At 44.7% G+C, this 27,035-nt stretch overlaps 1 pseudogene; it reads right to left on the reverse strand.

The window, feature by feature from the left end:
* Positions 1 to 782: 782 nt before the first annotated feature.
* On the reverse strand, positions 783 to 26,816 carry LOC125537990 (annotated as a pseudogene).
* Positions 26,817 to 27,035: the final 219 nt, after the last annotated feature.

Consider the following 27,035-nt stretch of genomic DNA (forward strand, 5'->3'; position numbering starts at 1 on the left):
GCTACTCGTTTGTTTTGATTGTCATATTGGGCTTGATAATGAGACAAGTCTGCTTCTTCAGCCAATTGATAAGCTAGCGGACGCACCTCTCGGTTTATTGCTCACAGATCCACTTCACAAAACTCTGACCCATCTTCCTTCAAGCTGGGATAGCCCTGAGCCGCTTCAATAGGATCAAAATCTAGCACCCAAGCTTTTTCCCGGATTAAGGCATTGATCGCACCGGTTCGAGCAGCAGATTTCTTCAGCTCTTCAACCCGGGCAGGAAGCACCGACAGTTTCTGCAGAGTGTCCTGAATCAAAGTGGGCGTCGGCTTGTTGTGGGATGCAGTACAGATGATCCGCTGTGCACCAGTGTACAGTTGTTCGATCAACATATAGGCGGCTTTCAATTTGTTCCGCACATCTGACCCCAAATGACCAATGCGTGTCCCTGAAATATCACAAAGGGTTAACAAACCGGCAGCACTCTAAGACGGCAGAATCAATTCAGAAATCAAACCGGCTTACCAAAGATAGCAGTGGTCATGGCATGCACGTGCCGCTTTATGCTGGTCAATTCATCCACCACCGATTTTAGTGCAGCCTCGGCGTCTTCTGCTCGTTTGGTTAAGGAGGATTTTTCAGTAGCCCAATCCGCCCGCTCCTTCTTGAAATCCTTCTTAAGATGTTCCATGACGCTTAAGGCGCTGGTCAACTCCTCTTTTGCTTTTGAGGTTTCAGTCTGTTGGGACTTCCGATTTTCTTGGAGATCGGTGATTTGGGTCTCTTTGGTCTTCAGCTCAGCCTGCATACAGACAGTTATATGATTCAGCAAAATGGTACAAGAATTGAAGTACCAACCACATAACAAGTTATGCACTTGGTACTTGGGGGCTAATGCATATTCGATCTTCATCTTTCAATTGCTTACAAAGTCCCAAGCTCAATACAAGTATTCAACTTGGCACTTGGGGGCTAATGGCTATTTGTTCAAATAAGTTCTGATGCGGCGATATTAATTACTTAAATCCCGGTTTAACTACACTAAGTTGAACCGGCCCTTGGGGGCTACATCAGCGAATTTTGAGGCATTAAGATTTATATTAGTAATTCCCGGTTTGAAAGAAGATTACAAACCGGTCCTTGGGGGCTAGGCGAGTCAGCAAGAATTGAAGCATACAAGCAGGAAAGAGCATATGGAAGTTACCTCATATTTATCTTTCATCATGTTAACCAGACCGGCTTCGTAGTCACGACTGATATACAGCCGGTTCAGATAGCCGGAATGGATGTCTTGGGCGTTCAGAGCAGCGTAAGTCGCCAGATCAACATTCCACTTGCCCTTGCCAAAGGCAGCAAATTCTTCCTTGGCAGTATGTTTAGACAAAGCGACACGATTGCTTGGCTCTGTATGGCCAATGCCAGTAATAACAACTTCATCATCCATGGCGTCGCCGGTTTGCATTGGGGCCGTCAGTTTATGAGTAGACTTGGATGGGCTGGTGGATTTCTCAATCCGGATGGGGCTTCTGGGCTGGTCAACAGGACCGGAGGTATCAACATGTCTCTCTTCAGTGATAAAATCATCATCTTGTGGTGGTGGGTCCTTTGGCACATCCTCACGGATGGCCGCTTCAGGGTTGAGTACTCTGTCCGGTTCAGGAATAGCATCTTCTTCAGCCGCTTTATCTAGGCGAGCCTTCTTGCTTGGCTTAGGCTTGGCCCTGAAAGGAGTAACAAAGGTCAGTATAGTATATGCTACAAAGTAATACACCAGAAGCATTATGATAAGTATGGCTTACCCAAGCACCGTTTTGAGCAGCGGCAGCTGGGTAGCTGATGACTCGCCAGATGATGAATGGGAAGTGACCTGATAATCAGAGTCAGACGGATTAAGAGGTTGACGAAAACAGCCCATTTTAGGACAAGTACTGACAGGCAAATTAAAGACCTTTGAATGGCGTTTCCGAACCGGACTATTCGGTAAACCGGCGGCGGTAACTACCTGGCCACTATGCCGGGTCATGCGGCGAGCTTCGTGCTGTTGGGTCTTTATAAGAAATTTGGGATCCAAGTAAGCAAGAGGATGAGAAAATTGAACCTTTCGGTTTGCCTGACGGATTTTTAGTGAAGGCAAAGGATCTGAATCGGAGGAAAGATTAATTACCTCCGCAACATCAGCAGGACTGGCTTCGGCATCATCTTGACAAATATCATCATCAATAAGGCGCGTGAAAAATAAGCCAAGTGAATCAAGTTCTACTTCAAGGTCCGGGTTACCCACATCGTCATCAGCGGCCGGATCAGAGGATGCAGTGGTTCTTTTCCTGTGGGTAGTCTTCTTCACAGCTTTAGTCTTTTGCCGGATTGATCTTTCCGGTTTGTCTGGTTTTTCTGGTTTCTCCTGCGGCAGTTTCTTGCTCCAAAACGGATCATTGCCCTGTTTAAATAGGCATTGATATTAAACAATGACTAGATATATCAATAACAGGTTCAGAAAAAAGAACAATCAAACTCTTACAGCTGGCGGTTTGTTGGTGGCACAAAAGGGAAGCAGGCCGGTTCGAGCACAGTCGTGTTCCGGTTCATTCAGCATTTTATTCACAGCCTCTGTGATTTCTTCGTCGGTAAGCTGGATGTTAGCATGTCGCAAAGGGTCATCAACACTGCCAGTATACTCGCACATCAAACCGAAGCGCTGACTAAGGTGCAGTATGCTCCACGATATCCAACAGCGAGCGAGATCAACTCCTGTTAAACCATTGGCCATGAAGGCTCTGAGCTTGGACAGTTGAGGAGCATATTTGCTTCTCTCCTTGGCAGTCAACCTTTGCGGAAAGGGGTGTGTATTGCTAAGCCGCTCCGGACAAAAGCCAGGCAAAGGATTTTCACCAGCAGGGGAGGTGTCTCTACAATAGAACCATGTTTGATTCCATTCTTTGGGGTGGCTGTGCAGCTTGGCGTCAGGGTATGTGACCTTTTTCCTTTTCTGAATCACCACACCGCCCAATTCCGTATTGGAACTGTCGGTGTCAAAACTGGCGGATCTCGGGTAGGGGGTCCCGAACTGTGCGTCAAGGCCGGATGGTAATAGGAGACAAGGGACACGATGTTTTTACCTAGGTTCGCTGGTTTTGACACCGACATTGGTGCTTTCATTGAGAGTTCCTCTGTGCCGTCGCCTTTAGGCCCGATGGCTCCTTTGATCATCAACAACGATGCGGTCCAGGGTGAGACTTTTCTCCCCGGACAGATCTTCGTCTTCAGCGGCTTCGCACTGCGGGCCAATTCGCTTGGCCACCTGGAGCAGATCGAAAGCTACGCCCCTGGCCATCAAGTCAGGTTTGGAAGCCTAAATTACATGGCAGACATCCGTGGAGATTTGATCTTCGACGGATTCGAGCCACAACCAAGCGCGCCGCACTGTCTCGCGGGGCATGATCTAGCTCTTTCACCGAACAGTATCCCGGAGGCCGCAAACGCACCAGCTCCGACCCTTAATTCAGAGCCAGTTGCATCAGTCGAGGATGAGCGGTTGCACACCTCGGGGGCTGCAATCTCAAAGGCGATCGAGCCGAACGCCGACCCCACACTCCGCGTGACTCATGACTCCGAGGATCCGGACTCCTCTCCGGACTCCGAACCCCCCACGCCCCTGCCGATCGAATCCGATTAGGCGCCAATAATGGAGTTCACCGCCGCGGACTCTTTTAGCACTCGCCTTTTGGCGATATCCTGAATTCTCTCAAGTCTCTCTCTCTTTATCAGGAGAGCCCTGGCCGAACTGCGGTCAGCAAGGATGGGATACGGACGATGAAGAAATTCAAAGCCCACCCACCACCCACTTGGTAGCCACTGTCGACAATTTAAACGACGTGCTCAACTTCGACTACGGAGACACCGACAGCATGGATGACGATGCAGGAGATACCGATGAACCAACACCCATAGGGCATTGGACAGCCACCTCATCTCACGATGTGTACATGGTGGATACCCCTAAAGGAAGCGACAATGAGGAAAAAGTGGATGGAACGGGAGATCGACCCCCCGAAAAGCAATCAAAGCGTCGGCGTAAACGCCGACCCAAGCCCCACCTCGATAAAAACCCAGCCATAGAGCAGGACGAGCCGGTAGACGACGAGTAGGCCTTAGAGCAACCGTCCGAACAGGGCAACATGGATAGAGAAACTGAACATCCCTCCTCCGGCGAAAACGGCATTCCGGATGACATCACGCCGAATAAACCCATGGAGCAGAACAATCTCCACGAGAGGCTCATTGCAACTACACGCAGCCTGAAAAAGCAGAAACGGAAGCTAAAAACAGCGGAAGATGCACTCCGGATTATATGGATCAATGTAATCAATACCGCAGATAAATACGGCGACGATAGCCGCACTAAAAGCTATCCGAAAAGAAAGCTACTACCTAAATTCGACGAAGAGGCCCTAGAGCCCTCGTATTCAAAAAGTAATAAGAAAGCCACACGGTCGGATAGACGACCCCATAAAGCGGCAAGTGGCGCCGCACTTAAATCGGCATGTGACCCACCTAAGGATTCGCATCATGGCCCAGTTAGGTCCATTTATGGGCCAAGAAAGCAAGCTCTCGTAAGCAGTGCAATAAAGCCATCATCAGAATCCGGCACACCCAAATACAGGCGCGCCGCACACCCCATTTGTTTCACCGATGAGGTCCTGGACTATGAATTTCCAGAGGGATTCAAACCCGTAAACATAGAGGCATATGATGGAACAACAGAACCTGGAGTCTGGATCGAGGATTATACCCTCCACATACACATGGCTAGAGGAGACGATCTCCATGCCATAAAATATTTACCCCTTAAGCTTAAAGGGCCAGCCCGACATTTGCTTAAAAGCCTTCCTGAAAACACAAATTGGACGTTGGGAAGAGCCCGAGGATGCTTTCCGAGCAAATTTTCAAGGGACCTATGTCCGCCCTCCGGATGTAGACGATCTTAGTCACATAACTCAACAGTCCGGAGAATCAGCTCGGCAGTTCTGGAATAGATTCCTCACTAAAAAGAATCAGATAGTCGACTGTCCGGACGCTGAAGCCTTAGCAGCTTTCAGGCATAACGTTCGAGACGAATGGCTCGCCAGACACCTCGGCCAAGAAAAGCCAAGAACAATGGCCGCACTAACAAGCCTTATGACCCGCTTTTGTGCAGGAGAGGACAGCTGGTTGGCAAGGTGCAGCCCTAGCGACCCAAGTACATCCGAAACTAGGTATGGAAATGGAAAACCGCGACGCAACAAGGACCGTCGCCGGACTAAGGAAAAAATTCCGAAGAGCACGGCAGTCAATGCCGGATTCAAAGGTTCACGACAAAATCAGACAAAACCACCCCTCCAGGATAATAGGGACGATCCATCCAACTTAAGTAAAATCCTGGACAGGATATGTCAGATACACAGTACTCCCGGGAAGCCTGCTAACCATACCCATAGAGATTGTTGGGTTTTCAAATGGTTGTCAAAACCAATCATCTTTGATCAGCTAGATTATTCTAGAAATATCAAGAATGCAGGCTGGACTGCATTGATACTCGATCCAATAATTGGCGGACTCCGGTTTTCAAATGTCCTTATGGACGGCGGCAGTGGACTAAACCTGATATATCAGGATACAATCCATCACATGGGGATAAACCCAGCAAGAATCCGCCGCAGCAAAACCTCCTTTCAAGGGGTAACACCTGGTCCGGACACCCATTGTATGGGTTTTCTCCGGCTCGAAGTTATATTCGGCTCTGCCGATAACTTCCGCCGCGAAAAGCTGACCTTCCATATCGTCCCGTTCTCAAGTCGCTATCAAGCACTACTGGGACGCGATGCTTTCGCCCACTTTAACGCAATACCGCATTATGCATCTCTCACGCTTAAGATGCCCGGTCCACGAGGCATCATCTCTTTGAAGGGGAAGCACTAAAGTGCGCCTCCCCAAGCGAAGGACTGTGCGGCTGCTTTGACAGCCCCACGGTAAATTGGCCTCACCAGCCAAAAAAACTTCGAAATAGGTCATTAAAGACCACGAACGCGGATAGACGAGTTCGGGACAAAATCATCATTGATGTAGGCTTAGTGGCCATATACCCCCACTAGGGGCTCCATGCATATAGATAAGAGAAAATAAAGCTCAATTTTATATATTTTACTTTATACTTTGTTTATTTTAAACTTTTGTTCGGCACGACCCGTTTTCAACTCAGTTCCTGTCTTTTACAGATGAACGTCGCGTGGCGCCCATCCAGGATACGGCACAACGGAGACACAGGCGCAGACGTGCAGTAGGGACCCGTCCTAAAGTATTCTTTTTAGATTAAGACCCTGCGTAAACCTTTTTTATTGTCTCTTGTTGCTACACATCCCCTGGTTCTTTCTGACATAACCAAGGAGGAGGCTGGCGTCTTGGCATGTGGCCACGTTAGAATTTTTGCACGTACCTGGACACTAGGGGCTTTTTTAATAATAAAGAGTGTTGTTTCGCCCGCACTCATAAAGACCGAACACCTTAGGGAGTGTTCGGCCTCGCGAGTTTTGGCATTATATGCATCAGCTCCGAATCATGTCTTTGGTCAAATGGTTGGTTGCCCGGCTCCTGAGTTCGGCTACCTTACGTTCCGCTCTATCGGCTAAGGTAGCACCAGGAGAACTACTGCGATTGTGCCCCGGTTTGGTCGGGCGAGCACCTCAGTAGAGAAAGCCGAAAACCTGACTGTCATGATGTAGCGTGAGACTGGTCAGCCACTCGATGACCTATCGGAATCTATCGGATTCCTCCGCTTTAACGAAGGGCCGCTTCCCGGTCAGGCACATACGCGCCCCGAACTCGGGCGAGCGCAATGCCACCAAGGGGCTACCTAAATAGTCTCACTGTCAAGCTCCTATGGCTAAGTGAAAGTGTTAAAGCATTATAGTCCGGTTGCCTGGCCCGCTGCGCTATCACCTCCTTTGTAGGACCAAGACGTTGGGTTAAGTGTGAAAATGCGTCTTCTGCGAGCACCCCCGCACTATGTGCGTGGGGGCTGAAGCCAACGACTGCCATCTTTCAGATTTTGTATATATATATATATATATATCTTAAAACGGCCGCACAGGAGGTGTTCCCAATACTTGAAGGCACAAGTATAAAAAGGCCACTACTTTATCAAAATATTACTTTATAATTACATATGCTATCATAACATAGCATCTTTCGAGCACTGCGTCTCTATTACACGAGGCGCCTTCAAGGACTTCCTGAAAATAGTGCTTCGAGGATACTCGGCTTTTGTCCGAATCTCGGGACGCAACAACAGTGGTCTCCATCTCTGCCCAGTATGTCTTGACACGGGTAAGAGCCATCCTTGCACCCTCTATGCATGCTGACCTCTTCATTGCATTAATACGCGGCACCGCGTCAAGGAATTGTTGCACCAAGCTGAAATAACTCTTCGGCTCCGATCTCCCCAGCCACAGATGACCCATGACGTACTTCATGGTGAGTCCGGACAACCTATTCAGTTCGGCCCATTGCGCCAAATGATCGTCCACTACCAGTGGACGCTCTGGATTGTGAAACTGCGACCAGAAAAGTTTTTCCACTTCGCGATCTTTCTGATCCCGAAAGTGTTCGGTCGCATCAGCAGCACTCGCTGCCAAATCCAGATAGGTATCCTCCACACTCCACATCCGGTCCAACGGAGCAAACTTCGGATTGCAAAATTTCCTTCGCAGCATAAAGGGCTTTCCAGCCGCAATCTGTTCGGCCTGACGCAGCTCCTCCTTCGCAGCTCTCATCGCAGAGCGCGCGTCCTTGGCATTGGCAACGGCCTTCTCTAAGTCCGTCTGTTTTGCCTGGTCTTCTTTCTCAAGAAGTCTGCAACGGTCTGCAGCACTCTTTAACTTTCCGGCCATCTCGGCCATCTCTTCCTTGCTTCGACAATGAGCAGCCTGTTCGGCTCTCAGCTCTTTAAGGGCTTTCTTGGCAGCCGCATCACTTTCTCTGGCTTGTTCTTTAGCTCGGGCAAGTTCTGCCCTAAGACTCTCCACGGCGGCCGCACCATCTGCGTCAAGCACACACATCGTAAGACACTGGCATAAAACTCTTCTTACCTGATGCCGCCCGAGGAATTACATACCTTGAGCCTCATCAAGCCGCTTGTTGACAAGCGCGATGTCGGCATCTGCCACATCCAGTTGCCGCTATAGTTTGGCAAAATCATCAGTTCGGCTCGATTCCGGACACCCTGCCGCCTACATTCAAAGGCGACATCTTAGACCTGGGATTATGATCCTCCGCGTGCCGCCATTTCTTGACGACGCGCAGAGTCTCAGGGGCTACTATCTACACAGGGCACATCTTATTCACGCGCAACTGACAAAAGTGTACATTATCTAATGTACCTCAAAACCCGTGATTAAACTTTTGATGGCCTCATGCAATCCGCTCTCTGCGGATGAGACCCTTTCAATCACCGTGCCCATCAATGCACGGTGCTCCTCCGAGATACTTTAGCTCCTCTGGCCGAGCACCAGACGGTGCCGGACTTGTCCCACAACCTCTTTCAAAGGCCGGACGCGGAGAACCTCGGGGGGGCACATGGCTATCTTCCGCCCCTGCCGGATTCGGAGAAACCCTCCACGACGACACCTCAGGGTCGCCCGCCTCGCTGGGCGGCACGGCAGGAGGAGGCGTCCGGCTCTCCATCATCTCCGGAAGGAGATCCCCCGAAGACGAGCGCTGCTGAGAAGGGCTAAGGTTCGAGCTACAAGGTAAAAATTCGGTTAATCTTCTCAGATATAAATCAAGGATTTCCCTCATCCCTCAAAAGGAAAATCTTTCTCTACTTACGGCTCGCTGGAGGGCTGATCCCCTTGACGGCGTAGTCCGACCGAGGAACTCCCCTGCGTCGGACCCTCTGACGAGGATTTTTCCCCCGCTTCGAGGCCATGGTCTCCGGGTCGTCAGAGGCGGCTCTCTTCTTCCCCTTAGGAGAGGAATTGTTGGTTCCTCCCTTCGGAGCAGCCTCCTTCGAGGAGGCCATAGTTTCCTTGTCCTCCCCCTTGCTTCCCTCCAAAGGCATTATCTCCAGCATCCTGACTAGCACGGGATCCATCCTGGTTTTTGGAAGGGGAGCCGGACACCTGATCAGCTTTGCCTTCGCTATCTACTCCTGTTTAAAAGGATGGCTCTTTTAGGGGCAAGTTTATGACAATTATACGGATAGAAGGTCCGGGCACAAGGTTGCTTACTTGGGTATCCGGGCGATTGCAGCTTAGGCCTGCGTCCTCGGTTAAATCCGGACACATCTCTTGTGATCCAAAGAACAGTTTATACATCTCCGCAGGCGTTACGCCCATGAAATTCTTGAGAGCTTGCGGTCCCTCTGGATTAAACTCCCACAGGCAAAGGGAGCGACATCTGCCGGGCTATATTCGGCGAATCAGCATGACCTGCATCACCTTGACCAGGCTGAGGTCTCCTTCCAAGAGATCCTTAATGCGGCCCTGTAACAAAGGCACGTCTTTGGGCAAACCCCAATCTAACCCTTTGTTGACCCATGACGCTAGCCGTGGTGGGGGACCCGAGCGAAAGGCAGGAGGCGCCGCCCACTTGGTGCTCCGGGGAGCGGTGATATAAAACCACTCTCGTTGCCACAAGCCTAGCTCCTCTTGAAAAGAGCCCTCGGGCCATGGAGCATCAGCATTTTTGCTTATAACAGCGCCTCCGCACTTTGCGTGCCGTCCCTTGATCATCTTCGGCTCCACTTTGAAGGTCTTGAACCATAATCCGAAGTGAGGGGTAACACGGAGGAACGCTTCACACACGACAATAAATGAGGAGATATGGAGGATGGACTCCGGAGCCAAGTCATGGAATTCCAGCCCGTAATAAAACAGCAGTCCCCTCACAAAGGGATCCATTGGGAAGCCCAACCCCCGAAGGAAGTGAGACATGAACACCACGCTCTCACCAGGCTGGGGATTGGGAATGACCTTCCCTTGAGCAGGCAACCTATGCGAAATTTCGCCGGTCAGAAACTTAGCCTCCCTTAACTTTAGTATGTCCTCCTCCGTGATGGAAGAGGGCGTCCATCGGCCTTGAAGGTCAGAACCGGACATCGTCGAAGGTCCGAAGCGCCTGGAATCTGGAGCCTAGGGTGTTGGAACTCGAGGCGACGGGCGAACTCGCTTGAGATCGAAAAAAGGAGTAAGGCCTTGGTCTCTTTATAAGAGGTTGAATACCGAGATCCCTCCCCATTACCGTTCGGGACTCGTCTTTAATCGAGGAAACGTGCTAACGGGCACGGTTGGGTTACCCACGTCCGTATTGATGAGAATCCCGTAAAAGGGGTACATGATCTCTGCTTTGACAAGACGTGCCAAGGAAACTGCCTCGCAAAACGTGCTGAGGTGGAAAAGTAAAAACGATTCGAGTAAGGGACTTGGCCATAGTGTGATGACGCACTGCGGAATATGTCAGTAGATTTGATTTGTGTTTATATTATTCTCTCTATGGCAATATGTGGAAACTTATTTTGCAGAGCTGGACACTACTCTTGGTGTTTACAATCTTCTATGAAGGACTTGGAGGAGGAACCCACCTTGCAATGCCGAAGACAATATGCGCGCCGGACTCGTCGTCATTGAAGCCTGGTTCAGGGGCTACTAAGGGAGTCCTGGATTAGGGGGTGTCCGGATGGCCGGACTATACCTTCAGCCAGACTCCTGGACTATGAAGATACAAGATTGAAGACTTCGTCCCGTGTCCGGATGGGACTTTCCTTGGCGTGGAAGGCAAGCTTGGCGATGCGGATATTCAAGATCTCCTACCATTGTAACCGACTCTGTGTAACCCTAACCCTATCCGGTGTCTATATAAATCGGAGGGTTGTAGTCCGTAGGACATCAACTCCATATACAAGAATCATACCATAGGCTAGCTTCTAGGGTTTAGCCTCCTTGATCTCATGGTAGATCTACTCTTGTACTACCCATATCATCAATATTAATCAAGCAGGAGTAGGGTATTACCTCCATCAAGAGGGCCCGAACCTGGGTAAAAACATCGTGTCCCTTGTCTCCTGTTACCATCCGGCCTTAACGCACAGTTCGGGACCCCCTAACCGAGATCCACCGGTTTTGACACCGACAGGAACCGTCAGAAAACTCAGTACGGCGGTTTAGATGGAAACAGTCTCTGAACAACTCCACTGTGGGCTCCTCTTGAAAAAACACCTCACAGAGCACTTGGAAGTGACACATGTTTGTAACAGAGTTGGGACCAGTGTCTTGTGGGTGGAGTTGAAAATCGGCTAAAACATCCCGGTAAAATTTAGAATTGGGCGGCTTAAAGCCCCGGGCTAAGTGATCTACGAAAACGACGACCTCTCCTTCTTGAGGTGTGGGAGGGCATTCTTTGCCAGGAGCTCTCCAATGGATGGTGTTTTTGCTGCCTAAAGCGCCGATCAGGACTAAATTATTCAGTTGAGTCTCTGTGACGCGAGAAGGAACCCAGTTGCACTCATATACTTGCTTGGCCATGATGAAATCTGCAAGATAGGTAATTCCGGTTCAAGAAGGCATTTATTAAAGTGCACTGGTATGTACAATGTTAAACCGGAGACAGCTCTATCTAAACCGGAGTTTTATGAAGCAACAGCATCTGGCGGTTCAACAAGGGGACGAATGGTATATATCGGCTTGGCAATTTTTCTACAAAGTTAAACCGCCGGATCTAAGCATTGAAACAGTTGAGATTGCGGATAGATAAGTGTACAGAAACAGATTTCACAAGATTTCTCTACAGCGACGGATCTGAAGCAAGTTCAGAAAAGAAGGAAAATATTTAAGGGTCAAAAAAGAACAGTACAGAATCAATGGGCAGAGATACAGGTAGATCTATGGTCTTGAGGCATATAGGTAAAGGCGGATGCTAAGAACTACCACTACACAGAGCAAAGGTTCACAGGTTCATCTAGGATCTATCATATGAGTACGAAGCAGACGATGAACACTGAAGAACTTGGAAACCCTAGAATGGATCTACGGAGGAAAAGGTGAAGAAGTCACCGGAGCCGAGGAAGAAACAGAAGGTCGCCGTGATGCTCTGGTACAATCAGGGTGATGCAGCGGCCGAGGTTGGAGCAGAAGTCGTCGACGGCGGCGGAGCTCCGAAGCTGGACGACGCGGGGAAGACGAAGCAGAAGGGTTGGAAGGGGAAAAAGAAATGACCCTTCGGTCTTATTTATAAGGCAAGGGGCATGTGTCAGGCGCGAAAATCAAGGAACCGTGGGTCTGGAAACGAAGATGTCGCCTCGATTGTCGCAGACCTATTAAACAAAAAAGGTATCATGGATAAGTTTCTTTATAACAGGTGACGTCACGCCAGTTTACAACGACCAGAGAAGATGACATCACGGCGATTCAACAAACTACAAGAAGGTGTTGAAGATGAAGATTTTTGCTAAGGATTGACATGAACCTGTTCAAATCAATCTGGGGCCTAATGTTGAGGATATCACTACTGGGCGTAAACCGTTCTATCTGGGCCGGGTTAACTTCTTCAGTAGTTAACTATGTTGAAACCCAAGAAGGCAGATGAGGGCTCAAGGCCCATAGTCGGTTCAAGGCCTGTTGCCGTAAACCGGCGTTGGTATGTAACCTATATTGTAAGTTAGGAATAAGTAGAGACCAAACCGGACACATCTATGAGCCGGTATTGGGAATCTGTGAACCGACGGGCGTCACCCATGTATATAAGGGGACGACCCGGCGGCGATTCAGAAAACAGACAACAACTCGAGACATAGGCGAAGCTTGTTTGCTCCCTAGTCATCAAAACCCAATCAATCCCATCACAAATACACGTAGGCTTTTACCTTCATCGAAGGGGCCGAACTAGTATAAACTCTCTTGCCTCCCTGTGTCCGCTTTAACCCCTTCAAGCTAACCCGTCGCGATGGCTCCACGACTAAGTCCTTTCTCTAGGACATCTGCCGTGACAAAACCACGACAGGAAGCAAGGGGGAGAGCTCCCCCCTTCTTCTTCTTCCTTGACCTCCTCCCTAGATGGGAGAAGGCTTTCCCCTCTGGTCCTTGGCCTCCATGGTGTGGGAGGGGTGAGAGCCCCTCCGAGATTGGATCTGTCTCTCTGTCTCTCTCTGTTTCTGCGTTCTGTTCTGCTGCCCTTTCACCGTTTCTTTTATATCCGGAGATCCGTAACTCCAATTGGAACGAAACCTTCGCCATGATTTTTTTCCGAAAATTAGCTTTCTTGCGGCCGAAGAAGGGCGTCAACCGCCTTACAGGTGGGTCACAAGGGTCAAAGGGACGCCCTAGGGGGGGCCTACCTCGTGCCCACCTCGGACACTGGTTCACGTTGATTTTTCCTCTAGATTTTCCAAATATTCCGAAAAGTATCTCCGTCCGTTTTTATCCCGTTTGGACTCCGTTTGATATGGATATTCTGCGAAACCAAAAACATGCAACAGACAGGAACTAGCACTGGGCAGTGGATCAATATGTTAGTCCCAAAAATAGTATAAAAAGTTGCCAAAAAGTATATGGAAGTTGTAGAATATTGGCATGGAACGATCAAAAATTATAGATACGACGGAGACGTATCAGCATCCCCAAGCTTAATTCCTGCTCGTCCTCGAGTAGGTAAATGATAAAAAGATAATTTTTGATGTGGAATGCTACCTAGCATAATCTTGATCACATATCTAATCATGGCATGAATATTAAGATACGAGTGATTCAAAGCAATAGTCTATCATTTGACATAAAAACAATAATACTTCAAGCCTACTAATAAAGCAATCATGTCTTTTCAAAATAACAAGGCCAAAGAAAGTTATCCCTACAAAATCATATAGTCTGGCTATGCTCCGTCTTCTTCACACAACATACTCACATCATGCACAACCCCAATGACAAGCCGAGCAATTGGTTCATACTTTTTAACGCGCTTCAGCATTTTCAACCCTCACGCAATACATGAGCATGAGCCATGGATATAGCACTATAGGTGGAATAGAATGGTGGTTGTGGATAAGACAAAAAGGAGAAGATAGTCTCACATCAACTAGGCGTATCAACGGGCTATGGAGATGCCCATCAATAGATATCAATGTGAGTGAGTAGGGATTGCCATGCAACGGATGGACTAGAGCTATAAGTATATGAAAGCTCAAACTGAAACTAAGTGGGTGTGCATCCAACTTGCTTGCTCATGAAGACCTAGGGCATTTGAGGAAGCCCATCGTTGGAATATACAAGCCAAGTTCTATAATGAAAATTCCCACTAGTATATGGAAGTGATAACTCAAGAGACTCTCTATATGAAGAACATGGTGCTACTTTGAAGCACAAGTGTGGTAAAAGGGTAGTAACATTGCCCCTTCTCTCTTTTTTTCTTTTTTTTCTTTTTTTCTTTTTTGTAGGCTTCTTTGGCCTCTCTCTTTGGGGGGGGGGCTTCTTTGGCCACTTTTATTTTGATAACCTCACATGGGACAATGTTCCAATAATGATGATCATCACACTTTTATTTACTTACAACTCAATATTACAACTCGATATCTAGAACAAAGATATGACTCTATATGAATGCCTCCGGTGGTGTACCGGGATGTGCAATGATCTAGCATAGCAATGACATCAAAAAACGGATAAGCCATGAAAACATCATGCTAGCTATCTTACGATCATGCAAAGCAATTTGACAATGAATGCTCAAGTCATGTATATGATGATGATGAAAGTTGCATGGCAATATACTCAGAATGGCTATGGAAATGCCATAATAGGTAGGTATGGTGGCTGTTTTGAGGAAGGTATATGGTGGGTTTATGGTACCGGCGAAAGTTGCGCGATACTAGAGAGGCTAGCAATGGTGGAAGGGTGAGAGTGCGTATAATCCATGGACTCAATGTTAGTCATAAAGAACTCACATACTTATTGCAAAAGTTTATTAGCCCTCGGAGCAAAGTACTACTACGCATGCTCCTAGGGGGGTAGATTGGTAGGAAAATACCATCGCTCGTCCCCGACCGCCACTCATAAGGAAGACAATCAATAAATACCTCATGCTCCAACTTCGTTACATGACGGTTCACCATACGTGCATGCTACCGGAATCACAAACCTCAACACAAGTATTTCTACAATTCACAACTACCCACTAGCATGACTCTAATATCACCATCTTTATATCGCAAAACTATTGCAAGGAATCAAACATATCATATTCAGTGATCTACAAGTTTTATGTAGGATTTTATGACTAACCATGTGAATGACCAATTCTTGTCATCTCTCTAAATAGATATAAGTGAAGCAAGAGAGTTTAATTCTTTCTACGAAAGATATGCCCATGCTCTAACAAATATACGTGAAGCAAAAGAGCATTCTACAAATGGCGGTTTTCTATGTAAAGAGAAACAGGCAATCCAAACTTCAAATGATATAAGCGAAGCACATGAAGCATTCTATAAAGCCATACTCAAAAGATATAAGTGAAATGCAATGAGAATTATATAAATCAACCAAGGAATATCTCATACCAGCATGGTGCATAAAAGAAAGATGAAAACTAAATGCAAAAGACGCTCCAAGATTGCACATATCGCATGAACGAAACGAATCCGAAAACATACCGATACTTGTTGAAGAAAGAGGGGATGCCTTCCCAGCATCCCCAAGCTTAGACGCTTGAGTCTCCTTGAATATTTACTTGGGGTTCCTCGGGCATCCCCAAGCTTGAGCTCTTGCCTCTCTTCCTTCTTCTCACATCGGAACCTTCTCCATCATCGAACACTTCATCCACACAAAACTTCAACAGAAAACTCGGTAAGATATGTTAGTATAATAAAGCAAATCACTACTCTAAGTACTGTTGCAAACCAATTCATATTTTTTTGCATTGTGTCTACTGTAGTATAAATTTTTCATGGCTTAATCCACTAATATAAATTGATAGTTTCATCAAAACAAGCAAACTATGCATCAAAAACAGAATCTGTCTAAAACAGAACAGTCTGTAATAATTTGAACATTCACCATACTTCTGATACTTGACAAATTCTACCAAAATTAGGAAAAATAAAAAAAAATTCTAGGAAGACAGTGCAAAAATAATCATAACCATTTGACGTTCTAGCTAAAAATGTAAAATCGCGCACTACAGCCAAAGTTTATGTCCTGCACCGTACAAACCATCAAGCAAATGTAAACATCCTAAAGGCAAGCCTTGGCACATTATTTTTATTTCTAAACTTTATAAAAGTGCACAACAGAAATAAATGACTCTCTAAAACTTCCGGGTTGTCTCCCTGGCAGCGCTTTCTTTAAAGCCATTAAGCTAGGCATATAGTGCTCAAGTAATGAATCCACCCGGATCCCAAGGTATATCAAAGCCAATTTTAATTAACAATGATTTAGTATTTATTAGTGAGCACAAAGTAACATATATCATGTAACAACAAAGTCTAACTCTCTTCCTATTCATCGGCATGTCATGAAAGAACAATTCATGCACACATAGTAAAGGCCAATGCATAGTATAAATAGTTTCTTGCAATTTTATCATATTGGAAACATAGAGAGGTGGAGATATAGTTCCTCTCTCATAATAATTGCAATTAGGAGCAGCAAGCACATGCATATTATATTCATCAAAATCATCATGTTCAAAGCTAAAAGGAAACCCATCAATATAATCCTTAATAAGTGCAAACTTCTCCGATATAGTGTAGTCGGGAGAATTCAAAAAGATAATAGGACTATCATGCGTGGGTGCAATAGCAACAATTTCATGTTTAACATAAGGAACTATAGCAAGTTCATCTCCATAAGCATAATTCATATTGGCATCTTGGCCACAAGCATAGCAAGCATCATCAAAAAGGGATATTTCAAAAGAATCGATGGGATCATAGCAATTATCATAGAATTCATCCTTCGGTAAGCACGAAGGGAAATTAAACAATGTATGAGTTGGAGAGTTACTCTCATTAGAAGGTGGGAATGGGTGATCAATCCGCGCTTCCTCCTTTTGTTCTTCGCTCTCTTCCTCATCTTTTTCATCCAATGAGCTCACAGTTTCATCAATTTCTTCTTCCATAGATTAATGCAAAATATTAGTCTCTTCTTGGATAACGGAGACTTTCTCAATAAGTGGATTAATTTTGGAATTGTATCCATAATTCTCATAGCAATATTTGAGGATAGCTAAATTTTCATATCTATAAACAGCATCATCAAAATCTTCAAACTCTTTACACATAGATTCAATTTCATAAGCACCCATAAAAGCAACAAATTCTTCTATATGTTCCACATCATAGTAATCATATATACCATTAGCATAAGAAGCTAAGGTTTTATTATCATTGAATTTGCATGAAAAGGGAAGGTGTGGAGCCTTCATCCTAGAGCAACAAGTATAATCATAACTCACGCATAATTGCCAAGCATACCACTTCAATATATGAATTTGATCCCATAATAGTTTCCCTTTTGTGTCAAGAGATAATCCCTAAAGTATTCATGTTGATCCAACGTTACTCCCATTACATAATTAAATGGGGTTTTCTCAGGATTATTAAAGTAGTAAATAATATCTTTCACATAACCAGCATCGAGGGTTTTAGGAGGTTCCCCATCTCCGTGAGCAGAAAGTACACCTAATTCTTTTGGTATTTTGTGTTCCATATCCATAACTAAAGATAGAGAACAGCTAAGAACAGCAAATAAAAATTACTTAGTGATAAAGAAAACAAGCACACACGAGAATATTCACCCCACGCTATTGCTCCCAGGCAACGGCGCCAGAAAAAGGTCTTGATAACCCACAAGTATATGGGATAAATTGTAGCCTCTTTCGATAAGTAAGAGTGTCGAACCCAACGAGGAGCTAAAGGCAGAACAAATATTCCCTCAAGTTCTATCGATCACCGATACAACTCTACGCACGCTTGATGTTTGCTTTACCTAGAACAAGTATGAAACTAGAAGTACTTTGTAGGTGTTGTTGGATAGGTATGCAAGATAATAAAGAGCAAGTAAATAAAAAGTAGGGGCTGTTTAGATAAAGACACAACTATGTTAGGTTTAGTAGAGAGTTTGTTGTTACGAGAAAGTTATTTGTCCCTAGGCAATCGATAACTAGACCGGTAATCATTATTACAATTTATTTGAGGGAGATGCATAAGCTAACATACTTTCTCTACTTGGATCAGATGCACTTATGATTGGAACTCTAGCAAGCATCCGCAACTACTAAAGATTCATTAAGGTAAAACCCAACCATAGCATTAAAGCATCAAGTCCCCTTTATCCCATACGCAAACAACCTACTTACTCGGGTCTGTGCTTCTGTCACTCAGGCCACCCACCATAAGCAAATCATGAACATATTGCAAACCCTACAGCGGGAATCCCTCACGCTTGCGCGACACGGAGAGCACCATAGGACAGCACCAATAATAAAACATGCAACTCAAACCAATCTTGATCATCAAATAGCCATTAGGACAAAACGGATCTACTCAAACATCATAGGATAGCCATACATCATAGAGAAATAATATATAGCATTGAGCACCATGTTTAAGTAGAGATTACATTAGGTAAGAGAGAGGTTACACCGCTGCATAGAGGGGGGAAGAGTTGGTGGTGAAGGCGGTGAAGTTGTTGGTGTAGATTGTGGTGATGATGATGGCCCCCGGTGGCACTCCGGTGCCACCGGAAGCAAGGGGGAGAGCGCCCCCCTCCTTCTTCTTCTTCCTTGACCTCCTCCCTAGATGGGAGAAGGGTTTCCCCTCTGGTCCTTGGCCTCCATGGCGTGGGAGAGGCGAGAGCCCCTCTGAGATTGGATATGTCTCTCTGTCTCTCTCTGTTTCTGCGTTCTGTTCTGCCGCCCTTTCATCATTTCTTTTATATCCGGAGATCTGTAACTCCGATTGGAACGAAACCTTCGCCATGATTTTTTCTGAAAATTAGCTTTATTGCGGTCCAAGAAGGGCGTCAACCGCCTTACATGTGGGTCACGAGGGTTAGGGGCGCGCCCTAGGGGGGGCACTCCCCCCTACCTCGTGCCCATCTCGGACACTGGTTCGCGTTGATTTTTCCTCCAGATTTTCCAAATATTCTGAAAAGTATCTCCGTCCGTTTTTATCCTGTTTGGACTCCATTTGATATGGATATTCTGTGAAACCAAAAACATGCAACAGACAGGAACTGGCACTGGGCACTGGATCAATATGTTAGTCCCAAAAATAGTATAAAAAGTTGCCAAAAAGTATATGGAAGTTGTAGAATATGGGCATGGAACAATCAAAAATTATAGATACAACAGAGACGTATCAAACCGCCAAACACAAAGATCTGACCGGGGAGGAAAACCTCCCCCAGGGCAGCATTGTTGCAGATGATTGATGGAGCCATCGAACCTTCTGGTGATGACGCAGCAGAATTCTCAATGAAAGCACCAATGTCAGTGTCAAAACCGGCGGATCTCGGGTAGGGGGTCCCGAACTGTGCGTCTAGGGTCGATGGTAACAGGAGACAAGGGACACCGTGTTTACCCAGGTTCGGGCCCTCCTGATGGAGGTAATACCCTACATCCTGCTTGATTGATCTTGATGAATATCGGGATTACAAGAGTTGATCTACCACGAGATCGTTGTAGCTAAACCCTAGAAGTCTAGCATGTATGATTATGATTGTCCCTATGGACTAAACCCTCCGGTTTATATAGACACCGGAGGGGCCTAGGGTTATACAAAGTCGGTTAAAGAGAAACGAAATAATACATCCGGACGCCTAGCTTGCCTTCCACGCGAAGGAGAGTCCCATCCGGACACGGGAGTAAATCTTCTGTCTTGTATCTTCACAGCCCATTAGTCCGACCCATGTTACATAGTCTGGATGCCCGAGGACCCCTTAATCCAGGACTCCCTCAATGACCATTGTGAAGGCTACTAAACATCCAAAAGTTGGTTGAGTAGAGAACATTTTCCCTCATGAACCCAACCAAACACACCTGATTGCGATGCATACACATTTTTCTTTCACATGCACGGCCGGAAAGGGGAAGAACTACATCATCAATGTTCATGGTGAGCACTTGCAGACTCACTCTTGCGATGACACAAATTCAGATAGGACGTCCTTCGCCGCCATTTCATACCCATCATTGGCACCCCAATAGGTCAATGGGATGCCATGTGTTGAAATAAAGGATGTTGACCTATATGGGTCTCGAGTCATGGTTATTGGGTTAGGGGCGTGTGATATTTTTTTCATACATTGCAACTTACGGGCACTTTTGTTAGGAAATACTTAAATTTAGACAACCCATTCATCACAAGAAATTCAGAACCACTTAACTGAATGTTGTACCACTTCTCATTGAAATTCATAAGCACTTAAAAATTTCTACTACAAGAAGTGCTACTACTGAACGATCATTTGAGTGCATTAATTGGGACATTCCACTTGTAAAACCAAAAAATCTATAATTACAAAGAAGCATGAACAAATCACACATTATTAATAGTTGCGCAAATCTATAAAATTTCTCCATTATAATAAATTTTCATAACACTAGAAGAAATTCAAAAATTGCATAGGAATTTAGCCATGGCGAGGATGATCAAAGCGAGTGTCACTCTGTTGGTTAGTTCAGAAAGTAGACACACCTAGTAATTCAGTTGTGCTGGAAAAGATCAAACATTGTGTGCATTTTATCTAAGGTTGAACTACTTGGAATTATTGAATCATCTGAATGCTAACCTAGCAAAAAGGATTTCGCTACAATCATCCAGAAGTCTGCATTTGTCGCTGGTGTCCTTGGTACCTCATTGTGACACGGGAGAGCTACTGCTCTACACTTTGGTACCGACAACAGTGGCAACTTCTAGTGCCACTTTCCTCTTGAGGACGTCGTCGCGGTTCTCCTCCCCATGCGAGGGCTCCAGTTGAAAATTGATGTCTGTTTCGGACTCGTGAGTGAGAACGCTTTGCAGCTCGGATGCCTTGGGTCATGGGGGACGTTGTCTTCAAGCTTTCCCGTGCTCATGCTCGGTGGCTTAGTCATCTTGTTTTCTGCCTTTTGGCGTTTTTATGCAATTTCTATTATCTGGTTATCCCAGGATTTGCTTTCTATATGAGGACCATGATGAGCATCATTACTTCTGCCTTGGTTGTTCATAACTTACACACTAAATTCACCAATACACCCTTTTATTCAAAATTCAGTTCATAGAGAGTAAACTCATAAACCATACAACCAGCTATGATAGAATTCATGCACAGTAAATTTGACAACATCTAACGACCCTCAAGTGTTGTGATACTAATTGCATTCAATGAATTCTCAATGTTCTCCCTTGCTTCTTCACCTTCACAATTACTTGTAGTGAAATATGCAGGTTGCTTTGGAGTTGGAAGTAGTCCACTTTCATTTTCTATCATAGACAAAACCGATGACATTAGTGTCCTATCACTAGAATGGTCTTGAACACACAAGAGTCCTATGTGAATGCACCGTAAAGCTTCATGAAGTGGGCAACTCGCAACAACTGAAGAGTCCACTAGTTCAGTTGCTTTCCCCTCTTCCCATAATCTCCATGCCTGGCAAATAAAACAAAATCATGTTACTATTTTTAGGGGCCTAACATGTTATTGATAATTTCACATGTTCCATAATAATTATATAGGATATAAGGCTAGAAAAGTTTGATCTAAGCTGAGGCGAGCTGATCTTCATGCCACTAACAATCTCCAAGATAAGAACACCGTAGGCATAAATGTCCGATTTCATAGAAAAGGCACCTCCCATTGCATATTCAGGTGACATGTAACCACTATTTAAAACATGCAACAAGTCAGTAAATAATGTATTTAGTATGTGCACATAATCATAAAAACTAAAGTTCTATGGGTTTGTTAGTTCACTGGTTACTTACTATGTCTCAACGACCCGTGTAGTGTTTGCATGATTCTGGTTTGCACCAAAAATTCTTGCCATACTAAAATCTGAAATTTTGGGAGTCATTTCTATATATGTCCAATAAATGTTTCTTGCTTTAAGATCTCTGTGAATTATTGTTAATCTTGAATCTCGATGAAGATAAATAAGGCCTCTTGCTACTCCTTTAATTATCTTGAATCGTGTCAACCAATCGAGCACATGTTTTCTTGTAGAATCATTCACAGCCAATATGAAACAAGGCTATTCATCATGAGTATCAATTTGGTTAATGCAAGAATTTTATAGTATGTGATCAATGAACAAGCACATACCAAAAGGAAAGGCATCCAAACTTTTTGTTAGGTAAGTATTCGTAGATCAATAGCTTCTCATCTTCGTGTATGCAACACCCAAGAAGTGTGACTAGGTTCTTGTGTTGTAATTTGGCAATTAGAATCACTTCATTTTTGAACTCCACTATACCTTGTCCGGAACTCTTACTAAGCCTTTTTACATCAACCTCATTTCCACTTTCCAGTGTGCCCTACATGAGTGCATATTAATGAATTGAGCAAGAATTCGAAACCAACTTTTTTGACTTACGTAGTTAATTACCCTTTCACATGAAGAAGTGCATTTAGCCCCTTTTAACTCTAGCCTAGCGATAATTTTTTAAACTCTAAAACTAAAACCCTTGTAAGCTCAGATATCAAAACAAGTGCAAATATCCAACTTGTCCTAAGCCACGTGGATTTTGGACAATGTGGTATCAACATGGACATGTTTCATTAATTTGGCATCGACTAGAAGATGTGTTTATTGTTAGGAAATAACAAGAATGATAATGATGCCAATGACAAGTGCCTAAGTCATCATCTTTTTCCTGATGATCCTAAGTCATCTACTTATACAAATAGATGCCACATTGATTTTTGGAGCACTTTTAGATTTGGATAAACAAAGCATATTGAGAGTCAAGGGGGATTTCTTGAGTCAGATAATAGTTGAAAGGTAAATATGTTTCTTCCCTATTCTATCATAAACATGTCCTATTGTAAGTACCACTTTCAGCTACCTTGTAAACTTTGCCAAAACCTCCACATCCAAGCAAGTTGGAATCGGCAAAAGAATTTGTTGCTAAAAGGATGTATTCATAGCTAACAAGTGGAATTTATGTATTTTCACCTTCAAATCTGTTGGACGTGCTAAAGTATCCTCGCATTATTTTCTTCTGATTTTTGTTCTTTTTCCATTTGTCTGTTGTTTAGGAAATCCATTGTTGTTCTTAACTCTTCCTATACTAATGTCATATGTCAAAACAAGAGGGAACTTGTTACTCTACCTTTGCATTTGCAGATCCAGATGACGGCTATGCATGTCGATAGCATACATGCCATAATTGGGAGTACAATCTTTAGTAGACTGGTCTTCTTGTCAACTGTAGAAAGCAACTACTCAGAAATCTAGAATTCACTTGCATAAATACCATGATAGAGATCCATGAAGCTACTTAAGCTCTTATTATAACATAATTTAAGAACCCAAATTATCGAGGCTTGTGATATTTTACCTCTTTTAAGGTATTGATCTTGCAAATATGCATGTATAGAAACTACCACTCCAAGTGAAATAATTAATTGGTTATTGTCAATTTCAGATCTTAGACATGAAAAATAAATAGGAATTGTCAACACATTCAAAAGTGAAGGCTAGAAGAAATCTGGTTTTCCCTCGGTTTTTTCTAATTAACCAAGCAACTCTTTTCTTAATGAATGAAGGAATCCTGCCATTTCGAAAATGGAGTTAAAAGGAATATTATTCTTTATCTAATACAAAGGATCTTCCATGTTACTCACTCTAGTTCACCAAATCGTGATGTTTTGGAGACGAGACTTCTAACACTTTAATTATTGATGCTATTAGAAGTATTTAGATTTGGTACTTAAAAATGATATGGTTATATTTTTCTGGAAAAATAATTCCATATCATTAAAAATTTACTGAGTTTAATACCAAACAATTAAGAAAATTTCATATCATTAAATAAAGCACACGCAACAATTTGAAGATCTTCAAACACACTTCCATATCATTAAAAGTTCTCCATCGAGTGTGTTGCACGCGCGAAGAAAATTCGTCACTATAGCTGCATATTAGAGTTTGGAGTTGATAGGCCAACATAGGAAACCTCACGACGGTATTGTGGGTTTGCTTGCTGTGGCAGGGTGCGGCATTAAACCTCACGACGTAATTGATCTCATGGCAATACTAGCACACAAGTAAGCCTTGGAGAATAATGTAGGAAGGTATGCTAACCAAGAATAATCTAAGCATACTTAACAAAACTTATAGGCCTTCTTTTTAGAGATGGAGGGAGTAATACATATAGAGGTAATCCATGCAGCGTATCAAAACAATCTAATTAATTAAACAGTAGTTTTCTTCTTCATTTGCGCATCTGAGCAACCAAAGATAAAGACACCAACAAAAATATATGGATTGCGTCTCAATTGTTAGAGCATCTCCAGCCGCGCCCCCAAGAGTCCCTGCAGGGCCACTTTTTGTGTGCCGGCAATGTAAAAAGGGCAAAAACGGCCCAGTCATGCCCCCCGAGCACCCCCAAGACCTCAAAATAGCGTCGGCAAACCCAGGAGAAACCCGGCACGCTGGGGGCTGTTGGGGGCGCCGGCGAAAGCAACAATCAATAATATTCCCCCACGCATCCTTTTTCTTGGTCCACTCAATCACATCTGTTGATTGTCCTGGGGGCACCAACGGCTGGGAAAACGCACTCGCGTTTCATCCCCCCCCCCCCGGACGTGATATTTTTGGCCCGACGATTGTCCTGGGGGCCTCCAACGGCTGGAGATGCTCTTAGCTTTCCGCGTACGGTATAGTGACAAACCAAGGAACTCACTCTACATATGTAAATCATGAAGCATAAGAGATAAAACTACGTTACACAAAAAACAGGCGGAGACTAACTGTGACTCAGTGTGTGCATGTTTAGTAATACAATTAAGAACATTAATAATCATCAACAAGTTGGTTTTGGAGGAACTCTTTTTTTTGTTAATATTGTGTCGTTCTTCTATTCATTCAGTCAGTGGCTGATTCAGGCGTGCATTATTTGCAGTGAAAAACACCCATTGCGCATGCAGGAAAGCTAGCATCACATATGCACTTGAGTAAGTTCACACCAATTTTTTTTATCTTTCATTCCTATATGCCTAAACGTTACTGTATAAGTGTTTAAACATTGGGTTTATTTAGTTTGTTGCCACAGACTGGTATAAGGGAAAAGTGTCCATGAAAAGCGTCCAGACAACCCCCACTATGAACACAAGAAACAAGGTAAAATGAATCTGAAAGAAGGTAAAGAAAAGAAGCTAGGATGCGATGGTGCATACCATGTTAGTCAGTAAGCTAGAGGTACAAATTTTCGCCAGAGTTAACAGATTTCCCTGGAGTAAACAAAGAGTCGCCAGAATACTTCTCAGTGTTGATAAGCTCTCCTGTCCAAACCAAACACCTTGACAGATTGGCCTTAGCAACACCACGTTTGAAGGTTGTGTAAGCATATGCCGTACACAAGCAATTGTTGCTGCACTCAGCCTCACACTCTTCCAGGCTTCTATTCGGTATATGCAAGAACTTGCCAGGGACCTTCATCAGAGACAAGGGCGCGAAATGAGATTGCTTTCTGCATGTTAGTGTTTCCTTTCTCCGACATCCCCTTGAAGTGTCAATATCATTAGGCTCGAACCATCGAGGCACCGACAAGTTGCCCCTCCCACGGCGAGGTCACGGTATCCAAATGGTCCACATGAAGAGTAGATGTCACATGCAGCAACAGGGTGGGTACCCATGCGGATGACTGATTGTTCCAGCTTAGATATGTCAACTTGCCAGTGTGCTCAAGCATGAAGAAGGTGAATGGTGATCCATCAAAGACACTGAACATAAATTAGAGTTCATCTTGTAGGTTGATGGTCGTTTGGACGACGATGGAACTGCTATTGATCAAGTACATGCCATCGGACACTGTTTGACCATTCCACACACCTCGGTAATACGGTCTGGTCCCATTACGAATGAGCATTTGAAGATCCAGGGATACTGGGGTACCGCTGCACGAGAAGTCCCCGGACGATGGGTCATTTCGGCCCTTCCATGCAATGAGGCGACCACCTACTTGTCCCTTGTGGCTCACAAGAAACTTCATGGTTGGTAGAATGGTATCGGTTGGATGATCGAAGCTTTGAAAAATATATGTGTCGTTTGCAAAGCAGAGAACAAAGTTACCCGTGTCGAGCAGCACCACAGCAACTCCGGTTCCCCCAAAGGTGTTGTTCTTCGTCACCCAGGAAGTGATGCCTTGGGAGTCCGACAACACCAACTCAGAACTGTTTGTGATGGCGAGCGTGGCAGAAGAAGGTGTGGTGATTGGGTTATCATGGTTGGCGACCCACAAAAAGCGTCGATCGGGGATCTGGTTGTGCCATATACCAAGGTATAGGCTTGTGTTGGAGCTTGCTGGAGCGAAGAAGCCGAGAGCAATGACTGCCTTGCTGGAGACGAGCTTGTTGCCAGAAAAGAGCATAGTTTTAAATAGCTGTCTATAGCCCCGCTATAACTCCGCTATACTTGTTTGAGGGTGTTGCCGCTAAATGATTCATGTACAATTTGCCGCTATAGTTGTTTTTAAGGGCTGCCGCTAAATGCCATAGCCTGCTATTTAAAACATTGGAAAAGAGTGGCTTTGCATGTGTAAGAGTATCATCAGATTTGCAAAATGAGGTCAAGAAGCAGAGGATGAAAATGGGGATGCAAGATGTGGCCATATTCATCACAAAATGCTTTGTGCCGAAGTGAAGAAAATGGCACGCGGCTATAGAAGATAACAATTGAGGTGATGGTTCTTCGGGCAGCTTACCGAGTGGGTGTGTGGTTGGAGACTTCTTCCTCCTCTTTCCAATCTAGACTGAACTTTTATTGCACTTCAACTATAAAATCTATAAAGGACTCATATTGATGAGACTAGTAACACGATAAAGATAGCG

This window comes from Triticum urartu, chromosome 2, assembly GCF_003073215.2.
Source record: "Triticum urartu cultivar G1812 chromosome 2, Tu2.1, whole genome shotgun sequence".
NCBI classification, from domain to species: Eukaryota; Viridiplantae; Streptophyta; class Magnoliopsida; order Poales; family Poaceae; genus Triticum; species Triticum urartu.